Source organism: Chenopodium album, chromosome 12 (assembly GCF_948465745.1).
Source record: "Chenopodium album chromosome 12, dcCheAlbu1.1, whole genome shotgun sequence".
In the NCBI taxonomy this organism is placed as follows: domain Eukaryota; kingdom Viridiplantae; phylum Streptophyta; class Magnoliopsida; order Caryophyllales; family Amaranthaceae; genus Chenopodium; species Chenopodium album.
Genome location: NC_137845.1, coordinates 34,060,150 through 34,074,062, shown reverse-complemented (window position 1 = coordinate 34,074,062; position 13,913 = coordinate 34,060,150).

Below are 13,913 nucleotides of genomic sequence, written 5' to 3'. Positions count from 1 at the left end.
ACTTAAAGGTTGGTCCATCCTTCAAACCCTTGAAGAAGTCTGTATAAGCTACCTCGTCAGACAGCCCTTGTATCTGGATTCTCACCAGATTGAACCGTCTGACGTATAAGCGAAGTCCTTCTCTCTCTCCCTGCCGTATGGTGCTCAAGTCGAGACTTGTTTCCTTGGCAGGGATGTTCATCGAGAAGTTGGAGGCAAACAGGAAGGCAAGCCTCCTAAAGCTATAATGCATCTAGCTGGCAGGTTGCCAAACCATTGCTGGGCTATGCCCTTCAAGGTAGCCGGGAAGCATCGACACCACATAGCATGCTCCTACCCCTACATGTGCATAAGGTTGGCGTAGGCCATGAGGTGGTCCTCAGGGTTGGTGGTACCATCATAGGCACCAACCAAGACATTCTTAACCTTGGCCTGGTGTGCCGCCTCGCTTATTTCCTTGGTGAACACAGAGGTTTGTTCACCAAGTCTAAGCAGACGGAGCTGCCAGTCCAGGAGCTGGACATTGTGTGCCGCCTGTCCCCCGAAAAGGGTCGGCTGCATGAAGGGTGGGACATACTGCCTGTATGGCATCTAGGGCACATATGGGACTGGCCCAATCATCAGAGGGCCCGTATGGGCGAACTTGCCGCCTGTATGGCTCTCATGTAAGGATTAAGAATTCCTTGTGGATGTATTTTTGAAGCTGTCTGGAAAGCTTGATGTAGAGGCTAACTCAGACAACTACTGGCTCCGGTTGTGCTCGATGATGTGTCGAGCATCGGAGAAGGTTTTCTTGCTGCCATCCGGCTGAACTGCTCGGATGACCTTCCTTTTACCCGTCTGGGGCAGAATGATCTTGGACCAGTCAATGGCAGGAGTAGTCTTCTCCTTTGGATGTGGAGTAGGCTGCCTGTCTCTGACTGACTTTCTCCTCTCAGCTTAAGGAGTATTTTTGGCCGACTGACCCTTGCTAGAGCCAACTGTCCTCTTGTTGATCAGGTCCCTGATTTCTTCCTTGAAGCTTGTCATGAACTTCATGAGTTCGTCTCGGGTGAATAGAGCCTGACCCCGTGCTACCTTGGTGTTCCTAGGTAGTGGTCCAGCAGACCTGCTGGTACCAGCTTCATTGTTGCCTCGTTTCAGCCTATCTCTAGGATGGAGGCGCTTTGAGATGAGTGACCCATCAGGGGCCACATAAGTTTTAACCTCGCAGTCGTTATCTGAATTATGGTCCGTGTTGACCTCCCCGTCGGCCGTAAGCTGGTTGGGTTCAGATGGCGGTACATATTCTTGAACCATCTTAGAGGTACTCTCCCCACAGACGGCGCCAAATGTTTTGGGTATTTTTGTCCCTCGGGAGAGTTACGTCACCAAGACTAGTCTGGCGCGATCTATACCTGCAAAACACGGAGACTCTGGTTGGTAGGAGCTCCGCCTCCAATGATAAAGTCAGTAATAGTCGAAGAATATGAAAAGGTGTGGAAAAGGTAAAAGTGAGATCTTCTCGGATTCCGAGATCAGGTGTTTTCTGTGATGTGAGAGAATGTAGGGTTGTTGTAATAAATGAATTGTAGGTGTCCCCAAAATGGGGTGAATCTCCCTATTTATAGGGTGATTGGTGAATGTGCCCCTGATTAGGTCACTTTGACCAAACCCTGATGGGCTGCGTCGTATTACAGGTTTTTCGGGATTTGGGCCTTGAAGGCCGTCTTTTCTTCCGAATTCTGGGAACGCCACGTGTCAAATAGGGATAAGCCTACTTTGGCCCTATCTTGGGTTGACACGTGTCGTCTACTGGCTGGTCCACGTGGCATGGGTAATTTTTACCCAAAACAAGCCGCCAGCCGTCTAGGGTTTCCAAGCAACAGGTGCCACCTCTTACTTCTTCATAGATTCGGTAGGGGCCTTCCCAATTAGAAGTCGGCTTGCCTTGCTCATTGGCCCTATTGGTTGCCTCCATTTTTTGTAACACAAAGTCCCCCACTTTTAAGGGCCATTTATGTACTCTTTTATTATAGGCTCTAGTCATTCTCAAACTGTAAATCTCATGACGCAAGGCGGCATTGCCCCTATGCTCTGGGAGTGAGTCCAGTGCTAGCCGCATGGCTTCCTAGTTTAATGAGCAAAATGAAAAATTATAACAAGTCTAACTTAAATAAAATTCATCAAAGTGCACAAAACCAAAATTATTCCCAAGAACTATTCTTTAATAAAATTGGTTCAACTTGATGCATTAAAATAAATAAGGCTATTCTCACTATTAATTTAATTAATATAAATTAATCATGAGATTTGATAAAATAAAGGGAAGTTGGAATTATAAACATAAAATTCAAATAAAGATTCCAACTTAACTTGTGAATCCTTGAAAAAAATTATATTTTTCAATATGAAGATAAATGAAATTTCTATCACAAGATTCAAACTTTATGATTCCAATCAACTTAATACATGATTAAATCAAAAGTTCAACCAAAATATTCATGGAATTTAGTAACTCAAAGTTCCAACCATGTACTTAAAATAATTAAAGATTGGATCTTTAGTACTTAGAAGCCTCAAAAAATAAATTTTTCACACTTAATGCAATGGATTTGCAATTATGTGAAAATTTAACCAATCTTTCAAGCACTAATTACTACAAAGTAACCATGCTTAAAGAGGTCAAAAAATGCAGAAATATTAAGGAAAGAACCATATACATAATCACCATAAATATGCCATTAAGATTCAAGGTTAAAAGATTTAAAAAATTTCATCAAACGAAAAACCCTCGAAAAAAGGCATTTCTAGTCGGATTTTGGCCTTTTTCAGTCCTCTAAGGATAAAAACATTTCCAGAACGCTGTTTCCAACCAAAATTCACTATATTTGGGCGAAAATCTGAGTTCGGGGCCAAAAATCAGCTTTAAAACAGGTTTAAAATTAATAAAACCGAACTACTAATCTAATTAGTACCATAAACCAGAAAAATAAATCATTAAAAACACCTTGAAAATTATTTGTTATAAAATAAATGAGCAAGGCTCTGATAACGCTGTCGGGTTTCGATAAGTCCGACTCACCGCAGAAATAAAACCCGAGCCCAAGAACAAACTCACAATTAATATGATCGTTAGGTGAGGACCACTTCCTCACTTACTCCCCAAGGCAACTCACATGCATTGTGAGCTAACCATGTGGCACCCAACCTTGAGCCCCAAGATGGGTTCGGTTAGGCCGCTATCCTTCGGCCCGCGTCCATGACCCGTCACCCGGGTCCGCAACCCTTACCACATGGCACTGCCAACGTGGCACGCTGCCACGTGGTGCGCTGCCACTTGGTGGCTGCCAATGTGGCGCGCTGCCACGTGGCACACTGCCACCTTGGCGCGCTACCACTTAGTGGCTGCCAACGTGGTGTGATGCCACTTGGTGGGCTGCCAACGTGGTGTGCTTCTATGTGGCATGCTGCCACCTTCCCGCACTGCCACTTGGTGGCTGCCAACGTGCGATGCCACGTGTGCTGCCACATGGCGTGCTGCCATGTGTGCTGCCACGTGGCGCGCTTCCCTAGCCTTCGCGTGGCTAGGGTTTTTACTTGTTACTTGAAGCATTTTCCCGTCTAGCCAATTCCTAAATTTTTTGCTCGACTTTTAAGATTAGGTTCCGACGCTCTAAGCTCGGAATCCAACGTCTTTGTTCACAATACTCGACTAACTCATTAATTCCTTTTGGATTAATTTATCGTGTCGGATCATTAGTTTCTTGGGTGTGACCTGAAGGGTTTAGTCAAGATTAAGCTATAATATTAATTATGCATTAATATTACTGATCGGAAGCGGCCTCCACCTAGGCATTCCGGTCACTTGAATTTACTGAATAAATAGCTTTCCAATAGCTCTGAACCCTCTATCGGAATAATACACTTGTTCGAAGGACACCATTCCTTGCACATACTCCATGAGAAACGGGGTTTCACCGGTTTCCCCTTTTTCAGTTGTTTAGATGGCCCATAGGACATGAGTTAACTCCTCTGCCCATAAGCTGCCAGCTCTTTCCGTTTTCTTCTTTATGCCGTCTAAGATGAGTTTGTTGAAGGCTTCAACTTGGTCGTTTGCTTGGGGTCGACCGACTGATGTAAAGTAATGTGAGATCCCTTGACCTCCCAAACAATTTTTGAGCTGAGGTGTCTCAAACGGCGAACCATTGTCAAAAACCATAGACATAGGTACCCCAAACCGGGTGATGATATTCTTCCAAATGAAGGAGATGACATCTTTTGTCTTGATGTTTTTGACCGCCTCTACTTCCACCTATTTAGTGAAGTAATCAACAGTCACGAGGATATATCGCTTCCCGCCTGGTGCAGGTGTATATGGACCCAGAATATCCATGCCCTATTTTGCAAACGGAACCGGGCTATGGATAGCCGTCAGGTCAGTGGCCGGACGATGGATTAACTTGCCAAACCTTTGGCACTTGCCACATTTTTTCACCATCTCCATAGCGTCTGACTCAAGAGTGGGCCAGAAATATCCTTGCCGCCTGGCCCCGACTGCTAGCGACCTGCCGCCTATATGGGAGGGCAATATCCACCGTGCAATTCTTCGAGAACTTCTTGCCCCTTTTCTAGGGTAATGCACTTCAATAGAGGCTTTATGAAACTTGTCTAGAAGAGATCTCCCTTTCAAATCTCGACATTTACAGCACGTTTTTTCATGGCGGCTGCTTCTTGAGCTGAATCAGGCAGCGTGCCATCTAGAAAGTAAGCCCGGATGCCATCCATCCAGGTCGAGCTTCGGTCAAGTACTCCAATGGGCTCTTCCTCAATAATACTTCGTTTTTCTATCACTTCCCAGAAGACCGACCAAGGCATATCACAGGAGGCAAATGGTTCCAACTTTGACAGAGCATCCGCTTGATTGTTCTCAGACCTAGGCACTTGACTCAGATGAAATTCTTCAAGTGTCCCAGCTTCAGCTTTTACCGCCTGAAGCTATTTGATCATAGCCAGATGGGTGGCCTCATAGTCACTATGGTATTGGCTAACAACCAACAGTGAATCAGAGAAGGCGTCAATTTTGGTTGCCCCTGCCGCTTAACACATGCGGATGCCGGCTAGCAAGGCTTAATACTCCGCCTCATTATTTGAAGCCTGAAACTTAAACCGTAGTGCATACTAATACTTGTACCCCTCAGGAGACTGACATATAATCCCTGCACCACAGCCGTTCATAGTAGAGGTCCCGTCTACATAAACTTTCCAAACCTGATCAGTATTATCCGGCGCCACCGGCCCTGTCATTTCGACAATGAAATCGGCAAACGCCTGACCCTTCACTGCCTTTCTTGGTTCGAAAGTGACTTCAAGACCTTACATTTAGATAATCCATTTGAGCATTCAACCGGATGACTCCAGGGTTGTCATTGGCAGCTTAAGAGGTTGGTCTGTGTAGACCACAACCGGATGTGCCAAGAAGTAAGGTTTCAACTTCTTGACAGCCATGAAGAGAGCAAGGCCAAATTTTTTAACCATTGGGTACTGTAGGCGTCGCTCGAAGTGTGCCTACTTTAAAGCATGTTGTGAATATGCTTGGCACTCCTAGGAAGTGGGAATTGACATAATACGATTAGGGACAAATAAAGTAGGGAGCCGCCAACAAATTTTTAGGAACTTGTAAACCGTTCACTGATCATAAAAGGCAACCACGAATAAGGGACAACAATAGGCAACAACGATTGACCCGTGAAGGTTACACCCCATTCATAATCCATGAGATTACTAACTCCATATGGTTCGGAACCACGAAAGGAGGATCGGGGATGATGGTACGAAGTGAGTCATGGAGTCACATTCGCCCGTATTGGCCTCTACTCGATTCTTATAGTGAAAAGTGATTCCTGCGATCTCAAAGGCATACAAACAAAAATTCAATTTGCTCAAAACTATTATTAAGCTAAATTGGTTGAATATTAATGCAACATATAATTCTAAAATATTGTGATCACTTGATTTAATAACAAGATTAAAAAGGAACCTAAACCGGTTGTCCAAATTATCTTTTTAGGCGTGATTTTCAATTACATATTCCCTTTAAACATGAAATATGGTGATCATAAAAAATAATAAAAATCAACATTAATATTGGAAGCAACTTAACAATAATAGCGGTAGTCAAATCGAATAATAAATTAACCTAATCATGATACTAGCAATATTAAAATAAAATAAGTAATTAAATTAAATAATTACTCACATTCCGCACGTTCCTTTAAATTGCTACATCATGAATAAATTGTTAGTAACTTCAATAAAAAATATAAATCAAATGAAAATTAAATTAAATAAATGTAGATTTGAATTGGTCCAAACCCTCAGTTATTTGTACCTTTCACGCCTTGGTTTAAGGACGGAACCTCGGGTTAAGTATGGACTCCTTGGAGTGCTTAAGGGAAGAATGGTGTAATTAGGAATATAGGTTTAAGGCTTAGAATAGGAGAGAGAGAGAAGAGAATGATTTTTGGTGTAAAAGAGAGAAAGAGAGAAGGATTTGATGCCCCGAACTGCAGAAATGAGAGGGGTATTTATAGGGAAAATGAGCAGAGGGAACACACGGAACCCTAAAAAGATAAAAACCCTAAAAATTAACACTACGACATGGCAGTTAACACCGTGACACAGTGCCAGGCACCGTCAGAAGGGGTAAAATCCCGTGACCTGGGGAAAATTGGAGTGACGCGGGACATATTTGATCTACGGGAAGTGAAAACGCGTGAAGGGTTTACGCGGAAAAGACACGAGAAAATTCCGTGACATGGCACACGTACCGTGACACAGCAGTGTCCACCGTGGCACAATACAGTACACCGTGTCACGGTAAAAAAAAGTGCGCGGAAATTACACGGAACAACCCCGTGTCACTGAATGGGCACCGTGACACGGGAAATTATACCGTGACGCGGTGCAAAATCCCGTGGCGCGGCAATATTCCCGTGACACGGTGGATTAAAAACATGGAAAAACGCACCATGACACGTTGTAAATTACCGTGTCACGGCACCAGGCACCGTGCCACGTCATCAAGCGCCGTGACACGGTGCTTTTACACCGTGCGCGGTAATTCCAGTTTTTTACACGTTTTTAAAATCATCATAACTTTTTATCTGTAACTTAGAATAAAACATATAATATATCATTGGAAAGCTTATCACGTCTACTTTCCAACCCAATTAGAATCAGGTCAAAATGATTTGTATATTTTAATATATGGCCGTTTTAGTGGAAGGGTGTCGGTTTTGGGCCGTGTTTAGTGTTTTGCTCATATCTTTTTCGTTATAGCTCAGAATTGGGCTAATGATATATGGTTGGAAAGCTTATTTCAGGGCCTATCCAACAAAATAATAATTGGATCAAAATTATAAGACCAAAAAATCAGTTTCTCTCGGTTTTGCGATGTGGACACGAAAAGTGGATAACAAGTTATGGTTTAGGGAAATGAGCTAGGAAATGGATTGGTTTATCAAATGTATTGGATAGAACATGGATTTAAATACTCAACCCGACCAATAATGGCGGTGAAAGGTATTCATCATCGGGTTTGGTTTTGGGGAGACATTTTTAGGTGTCTACAGGTACCGTAGTTCAGCATTTCTAAATACATGGCTAATGAAATAGACCGGGAGCTTGATGTCGTCTCTTTCAGCAAGGAGAACAACACTGAGGGCATGATTTGAAACGGCTAATTACATTTAAAGAGTCTCTTAGGGTAGAGGGCTAACAAGCCTTGGTAAAGAGTGTAAGTGTTCTTTCAACTTCTGTAAGGCCGCCTCCACATCATCCCCCCATTCAAACCTTGTCTTCTTTCTGGTCGCTTGGAAAAAATAGAGGCACTTGCCACCTGACCGGCTGAGGAATCTCCCTAATGCCGCCAGACAACCTGTTAGCTTTTGTACTTCTTTGACAGTGCGAGGTGACTTCATGTCAATAACCGCCTGTATCTTCTCTAGATTGGCCTCTATCCCCCTTTGATCAATTGGAAATCTGAGGAACTTCCCAGACTCAACACCAAATACACACTTCTTGGGATTGAGCATGACCTTGTACCCTCTGCGTGTGGATTTGACTATCTTCTTGCCTCCCCCTTTGATCCGTATATTGCTTGGATTTGACTATCATGTCATCAATGTACGCCTCTACATTCCTCCTAATCAAATAAATGAAGACTATATTAATCATTTGTTGGAAAGTAGTAGGCACATTCTTCAAGTCAAACGGCATCACAGTATAACAGAATAACCCCTGATCAGTGATGAATGTCGTCTTCTCTTGATCTTTTTTCCACAGGGGAATCTGATGAAAGCATGAGTAGGCGTCCATAAAGCTCATCAAGGCATGCCCGGCTGTAGAGTCGACCAGACTGTCGATCTTTGCAAGCATGTAATTGTCCCCACCTTAATAGTTCGCTCTAGACGGCTGTCATCTAGAGCAATATCAATGTGTTCACCAGCCGCCTGGGGACGGAGTTCATCTGACCGTTCCCCCGGTCAGTGATTGCTATTTCTTTTCCTTCTTCACCACCACCAACTGATCGACTTTTCTTTTCTTGACGGCTGGTGGGGCTGGATCGGGATCCTTGACATCGTCAAGGTCTATTGGTTCATCTCCCGGTTCGGCTGATGTAGCCGTGGGCTTGACGTCTGAGAGATAGCACTCTCTAGCCATCTTCTGATCCCCATTCAGGGAGCCAACAGAACCATCATCCCTTTCGAACTTTAGCAGCGTGAGAGATGGGAAGATGACAGCCTTGGACTTGTTTAGAGTCGGACGGCTCAAGATAAGGTTGTAGGCTGTCAGCTCCTCTACAACCAAGAACCGGACAACCATGTGGCGTCCTTTTCCCTTCTCTCCCAGCCGGATAGGTAAATCGATCCGTCCAACTCAGTGCACGACTCCCCCTCCAAAGACAACTATAGGGTGAGTGACCTGATGCATGCTGCCGGGCTTGTACTTCAACTTGGGCAAGCACTTGTAGCTGATGATGTCAGATGAGCTGTCAGTATCTATTAGGATTCGACCGACCAACTAGTTGGCGACCTTGCATTCAATGACGACTGGGTCATCATGTGGCCGGCGGACTAAGCCCCGGTCCTTTTCAGTGATGATAACCTCAGGAAATGTGCTGGTAGACGCCTGACCCTCGTCAAAAGAGTTGACGTCTATCTTCCCCAGATGGTCCTTGGTGCCCTGGATGGTAGGTCCCCCTCCGGAAAAACCGCCTGCTATGGTGTAGATCAGCTCTTTGTCAATGTCCAAACTACTAGTAGGTTAGACAATCTTTTTGGACGACTGTTAAGGATTTGTCTTCAGGGTAACCTTAGATCTTGAGGATGTAGGACTTCAACACCCCCTAATCGGCCAGACGGTCCAACAGCAGCTTGAGGCTATAGCAGTCGTTGGTGTCATGGCCAATGTCCTCATGAAAATGGTAGTACTTGATTTTGTTCCGATTTTTGGCAGAACCTTTCATTGCAGCCGGCTTCTCAATGGTCAGCTGATCCTTGATCTCCATGAGGATGGAGTAGCAGTCTTTGTTAAACTCGTACTTGGGGACGTAAAGTTTAAACTCCTTCTTTTTCTTCTAGGATGGCTGATCAGAATCGTCTACCGCCCAGACTTCTTTTCTTTTCTTGCTCCCTTCAGCTTTGGGAGTCGGCTGAGTAAGCCAACTCTCCTTTTGTTTGTCAGACTTCTTGTAGTCTGACTGATTGCTAGGCGAGCAGAGGTCGGTCGCCTATATAAAGCTTTCCGCCTCCATCAGCGCCTCTTGGAGAGTAAAAACTCTCTTTCTGACGAGGTCAAACTTAAAGGTGACCCGTCTTTTCAGACCCTTAAAGAATTATGTGTATGCAACTTTGTTAGACGGTCCTTGAATCTGGATTCTCACCAGATTGAACCGCTTCTTCTCTCTCTCCCTGCCGGATGGTGCTCAAGTCGAGACTTCTTTTCTTGGTAGGGATGTTCATCGAGAAGTTGGAAGCAAACAAGAAGGCAAGCCTCTTAAAGCTGTCAATACATCCGGCTGGCAAGTTGCCAAACCATTGTTGGGTTATGCCCTTCAATGTAGTCAGGAAACATCTACACCACATGGCATCATAATCCAACCCCTGTAGGTACATAAGGTTGGTGTAGGCCATGAGGTGATCTTCCGGGTTGGTGGTACCATCATAAGTACCCACCAAGACATTCTTAACCTTGGTCGGTTGTGCCACCTCGGTTATCTCCTTGGTGAACGCAGAGGTTGTTCACCAAGCTTCAACATACGAAGCTACCAGTCCAAAGGTTGGACGTTGTATGTCGCTTGACCTCTAAAGAGGATCGGCTGCATGTAAGGTGGGGCATATTGCTCGTATGGCATCTGAGGCACATACGGGGCTGATCCAATCAGTTGAGGGCCTATGTAGACGGTATTACCGCCTGTATGGCTCTCATGTAATGACTAGGAACACCTTGTCTAGGTGTTCCTGAAGCTATCTGGGAAGCTCGACGTAAAAGCCGAGTCTGACAGCGCCTAATTTTTCTTTTGCTCGATAATATGTCAAGCATTAGAAAAATATTTTTTGCTGCCATTCGGTTGAACTTGCCGGGTGACTTTCCTTGTGCCCGTTTGAGGCAGAAGGACTTTGGACCACTTAATCGCAAACGTGACCTTCTCCTTTGGGTGTGGAGTAGGTTGCCTGTCCCTGACTGGCTTTCTCCTCTCTGGCTTTCTCCTCTCAGCATGAGGAGACTTCTTGGCCGACTAACCTTTACTAGAGCCAGCCGTCCTCCTGTTGATGAGGTCTTTAATCTCCCTTTTGAAACTATTCATGAATTTCATGAGTTCGTCTCTAGTGACGGGAGCTGCCCCTTTTGCCGCCTGGGTTTCCCAAGCCGTTTGTCCCGAGCCTTAACTCGGACATGCCTGGCTATTACCCTGTTCCAGGTTGTCTCTGGGACATATGCACCTGGTTCTAAGTGACCCATTAGAGGCCACATATGTTTCGACTTCAACGTCGTTATCAGTATCATGGTCTGAATAGACCTCTGCCTCTACCCGAGGCTGATTATCATTAGGAGGCGGTACAGACTCTTGAACCATCTTAGAGGTACTCTCCCCACAGACGGCGCCAAATGTTTTGGGGTTTTTCTGGTCCCTCGAGAGAGTTACGTCACTCAATCTGGAATCTTCTGTCTATACTTGCAAAACCACGGAGACTTTGGGTGGTTGGAGGTCCGCCTCCGACGATCAAGTAAGTACACGTACGGAGAATGTAAAAAGGTGCGGAAAAGGTAAAAGTAAGATCTTCTCGAATTCCGAAATCAAGTGTTTTCTCTGATGTGAGAGAATTCAGGTGTTTTGTAATAAATGGATGTGCCCCAAAAATGGCGGAAATCTCCCTATTTATAGAGTCATTAAAAAATGCGCCCCTTAGGTCTTTCTAAACTAATGGGCTGTGCCGCTTTGCGGCTTTCACGGGAATTGGGACTTGAAAGCAGCCATTTCCTTTGCTGATTAGGGATGCCATGTGTCAAGACGTGAATGGCCCATGTTGGACTTGTCCTGGGTTAACACGTGTCCCTTGTTGATTGGGCCACGTAGCAAGGGTATTTTTACCAAAAAAAAAAAAGCCATCAAAGAAAATCTTATCACATTGTATAAAAGATATAAAAGCTAATACCAAAATATATTAGCCAATTCATAAAACATTTCAAACGACAAAAAATGTCAAGTAAAACGATCAAAATATCAAGCAACACAAAAATTAAAGAAACTAAAACATCATACCTAGAATCTGCTTGATTTTTTCTTTTTGAAGTTCCTTTTTCTGCTTTAGATTTTATGTAAATAAAAATAAATAATCAAAAAAAACATCAAATACATAAATATTTGACAAAAACCTAATTGAACTTTCTGTACAAAATACGGAATAATCAAAACCTAAAAAAAAAAAAAAACAAATGCTAAAAATAAAAAACAGATACATGCTCTCAATTTCAAAGATCGTAAATCGAAAATTCAATTAGTAAAATACAAACAAAGAATAAATTGAGTCATAGTTAAAAAAAATAATGAAAAACCTAACTCAAAACAAGTTAAAGTATGAAATTAATCAGGAAAAAACTGAATACCTAATGTTTGAAAGAGGTAATTCGTCATCATGTACTTCCGTAACTTTTAATGGTGGACGATTAGCTTTTTCCAACCTCATGTTTAACGATATTCTTTGACGAAAATATTTAATTGAGAAATCTTTCATAAATGAACAACAGAAAAATGTAGAAATTGCAAAAGTGAAGAAAAAAAGATAGTAGTAGAAAATGAAGAGAAGAAGAAAAGTAAATTGCAGAAGTTGAAATGGCGGTTTTTTTTAATAAGAAAATGGAGTAGAAAATAGCGGAATTAGGGGAAGGAAAAAAATGGACTGACAGTTGATTTGGGCCTTTTCTAAAAACTTAAAATAATAAAATGGGCCAAAATTTTACCATAGACGCACAAACTGTTGGGTACGGGCGGACGCACACAATAGTTTGCCTTTATCTTTAGTTTTTTTTCCTTGGAACGCCACCATGCCTAAATGCATGAACCACAGTAGGGCTCAAAGATTGAGTTTGAAAATTTCTTACACTTACCAACTGTGGTCGTGTTTATTAAGAGTATCCTTAACAATGAACAATTAAAATTATTTGTGTTACTATTTGAATAAAATAATGTTTAAAAAATAAGGGAATGATGAACAGTGGCATGAACAAATGTGATGGTTTGATTTTCCCAACCGTTTGTGAAAATTGTTTGTCTGACAAAAATTCACTTTTGCTGATTTCTTGTTGTCTAAAATTGTAAATTATGTATGCATTTTATATTTTAGTAAAAGATAAATTGAGATGGAGTAGGTGAATGGTAACATGAACAATTTAGTTTTGGTTCATGGTTAAGAGGAGGATGTTTGGTTGATGATTTTTTTTTTTTTTTTTTTTTTTTTTTGGTGAATAGTTACATGAACAATTTTTTTTGGTTCATGAATAAAGATGCTCTAAGTGTTACACTTCCTTTATTGGCAAAAAAACTAAATTATAATATTATATGTTTCTCATTTCATGATCCCACCTAAATTACTACTTTCTTATCACATTTATTACTTTTCAATAAAGTATTAATCATATTATGTATGCATTTATTACTCTAAGTACCCTAATTTCCTGTTATTATATTTAACTCGATTAACAAACTATACATCAATCAAAATATAGTAATTATTAAAAAAAAAATATAGTGGGACTATTTATAATTTTCAAGGGAAATGATTTTAGCACACTAAAATTGATTTTGGCACACCTCTAGGTGAAAGCACAGTTTTCTATACTCTTCTCACATAAGAATGTGCCAAAATCAATTTAGGGTGTGTTAAAATAAATTTCCAATTAACTTTAATAAACAACATCGGGGTGTTCTATCTTAGGGGTATCAAAAACATACCCGACCCGAAAAGTTTACTTGAATCCGAACTGTTTTCGAACTGGTTGGACCCAAAAAAGTTTAATCCAAATCCGATGTGGAATCAATCCGAAGTTAACTTGAAATCGATTTTACCCGGTAATCTACGATCCAAACCCAACTTGGTATCGACTCATTGTTTATCTGAAATCAATAAAACCCGATAATTCAAGACCTAGATTCAATTTAACCCGAAACGAAGTTTACCCGAAACCATTTATACCCGAGAATACCTCATTTTACCCGACTCTTATTCAACCCAATCGAAAACTACCCACGACCCCATTAAACTCGACCAAAAACTTATTAGTTAATTAGCTATCGACTTATTGATTATAGTGGAGACCAAAGGAGATTTAAAAAAAAACTGTAGTTAATGCGGGTTATATTTAATTGTTAGTAGAAGAAAAAAATTCTTAAA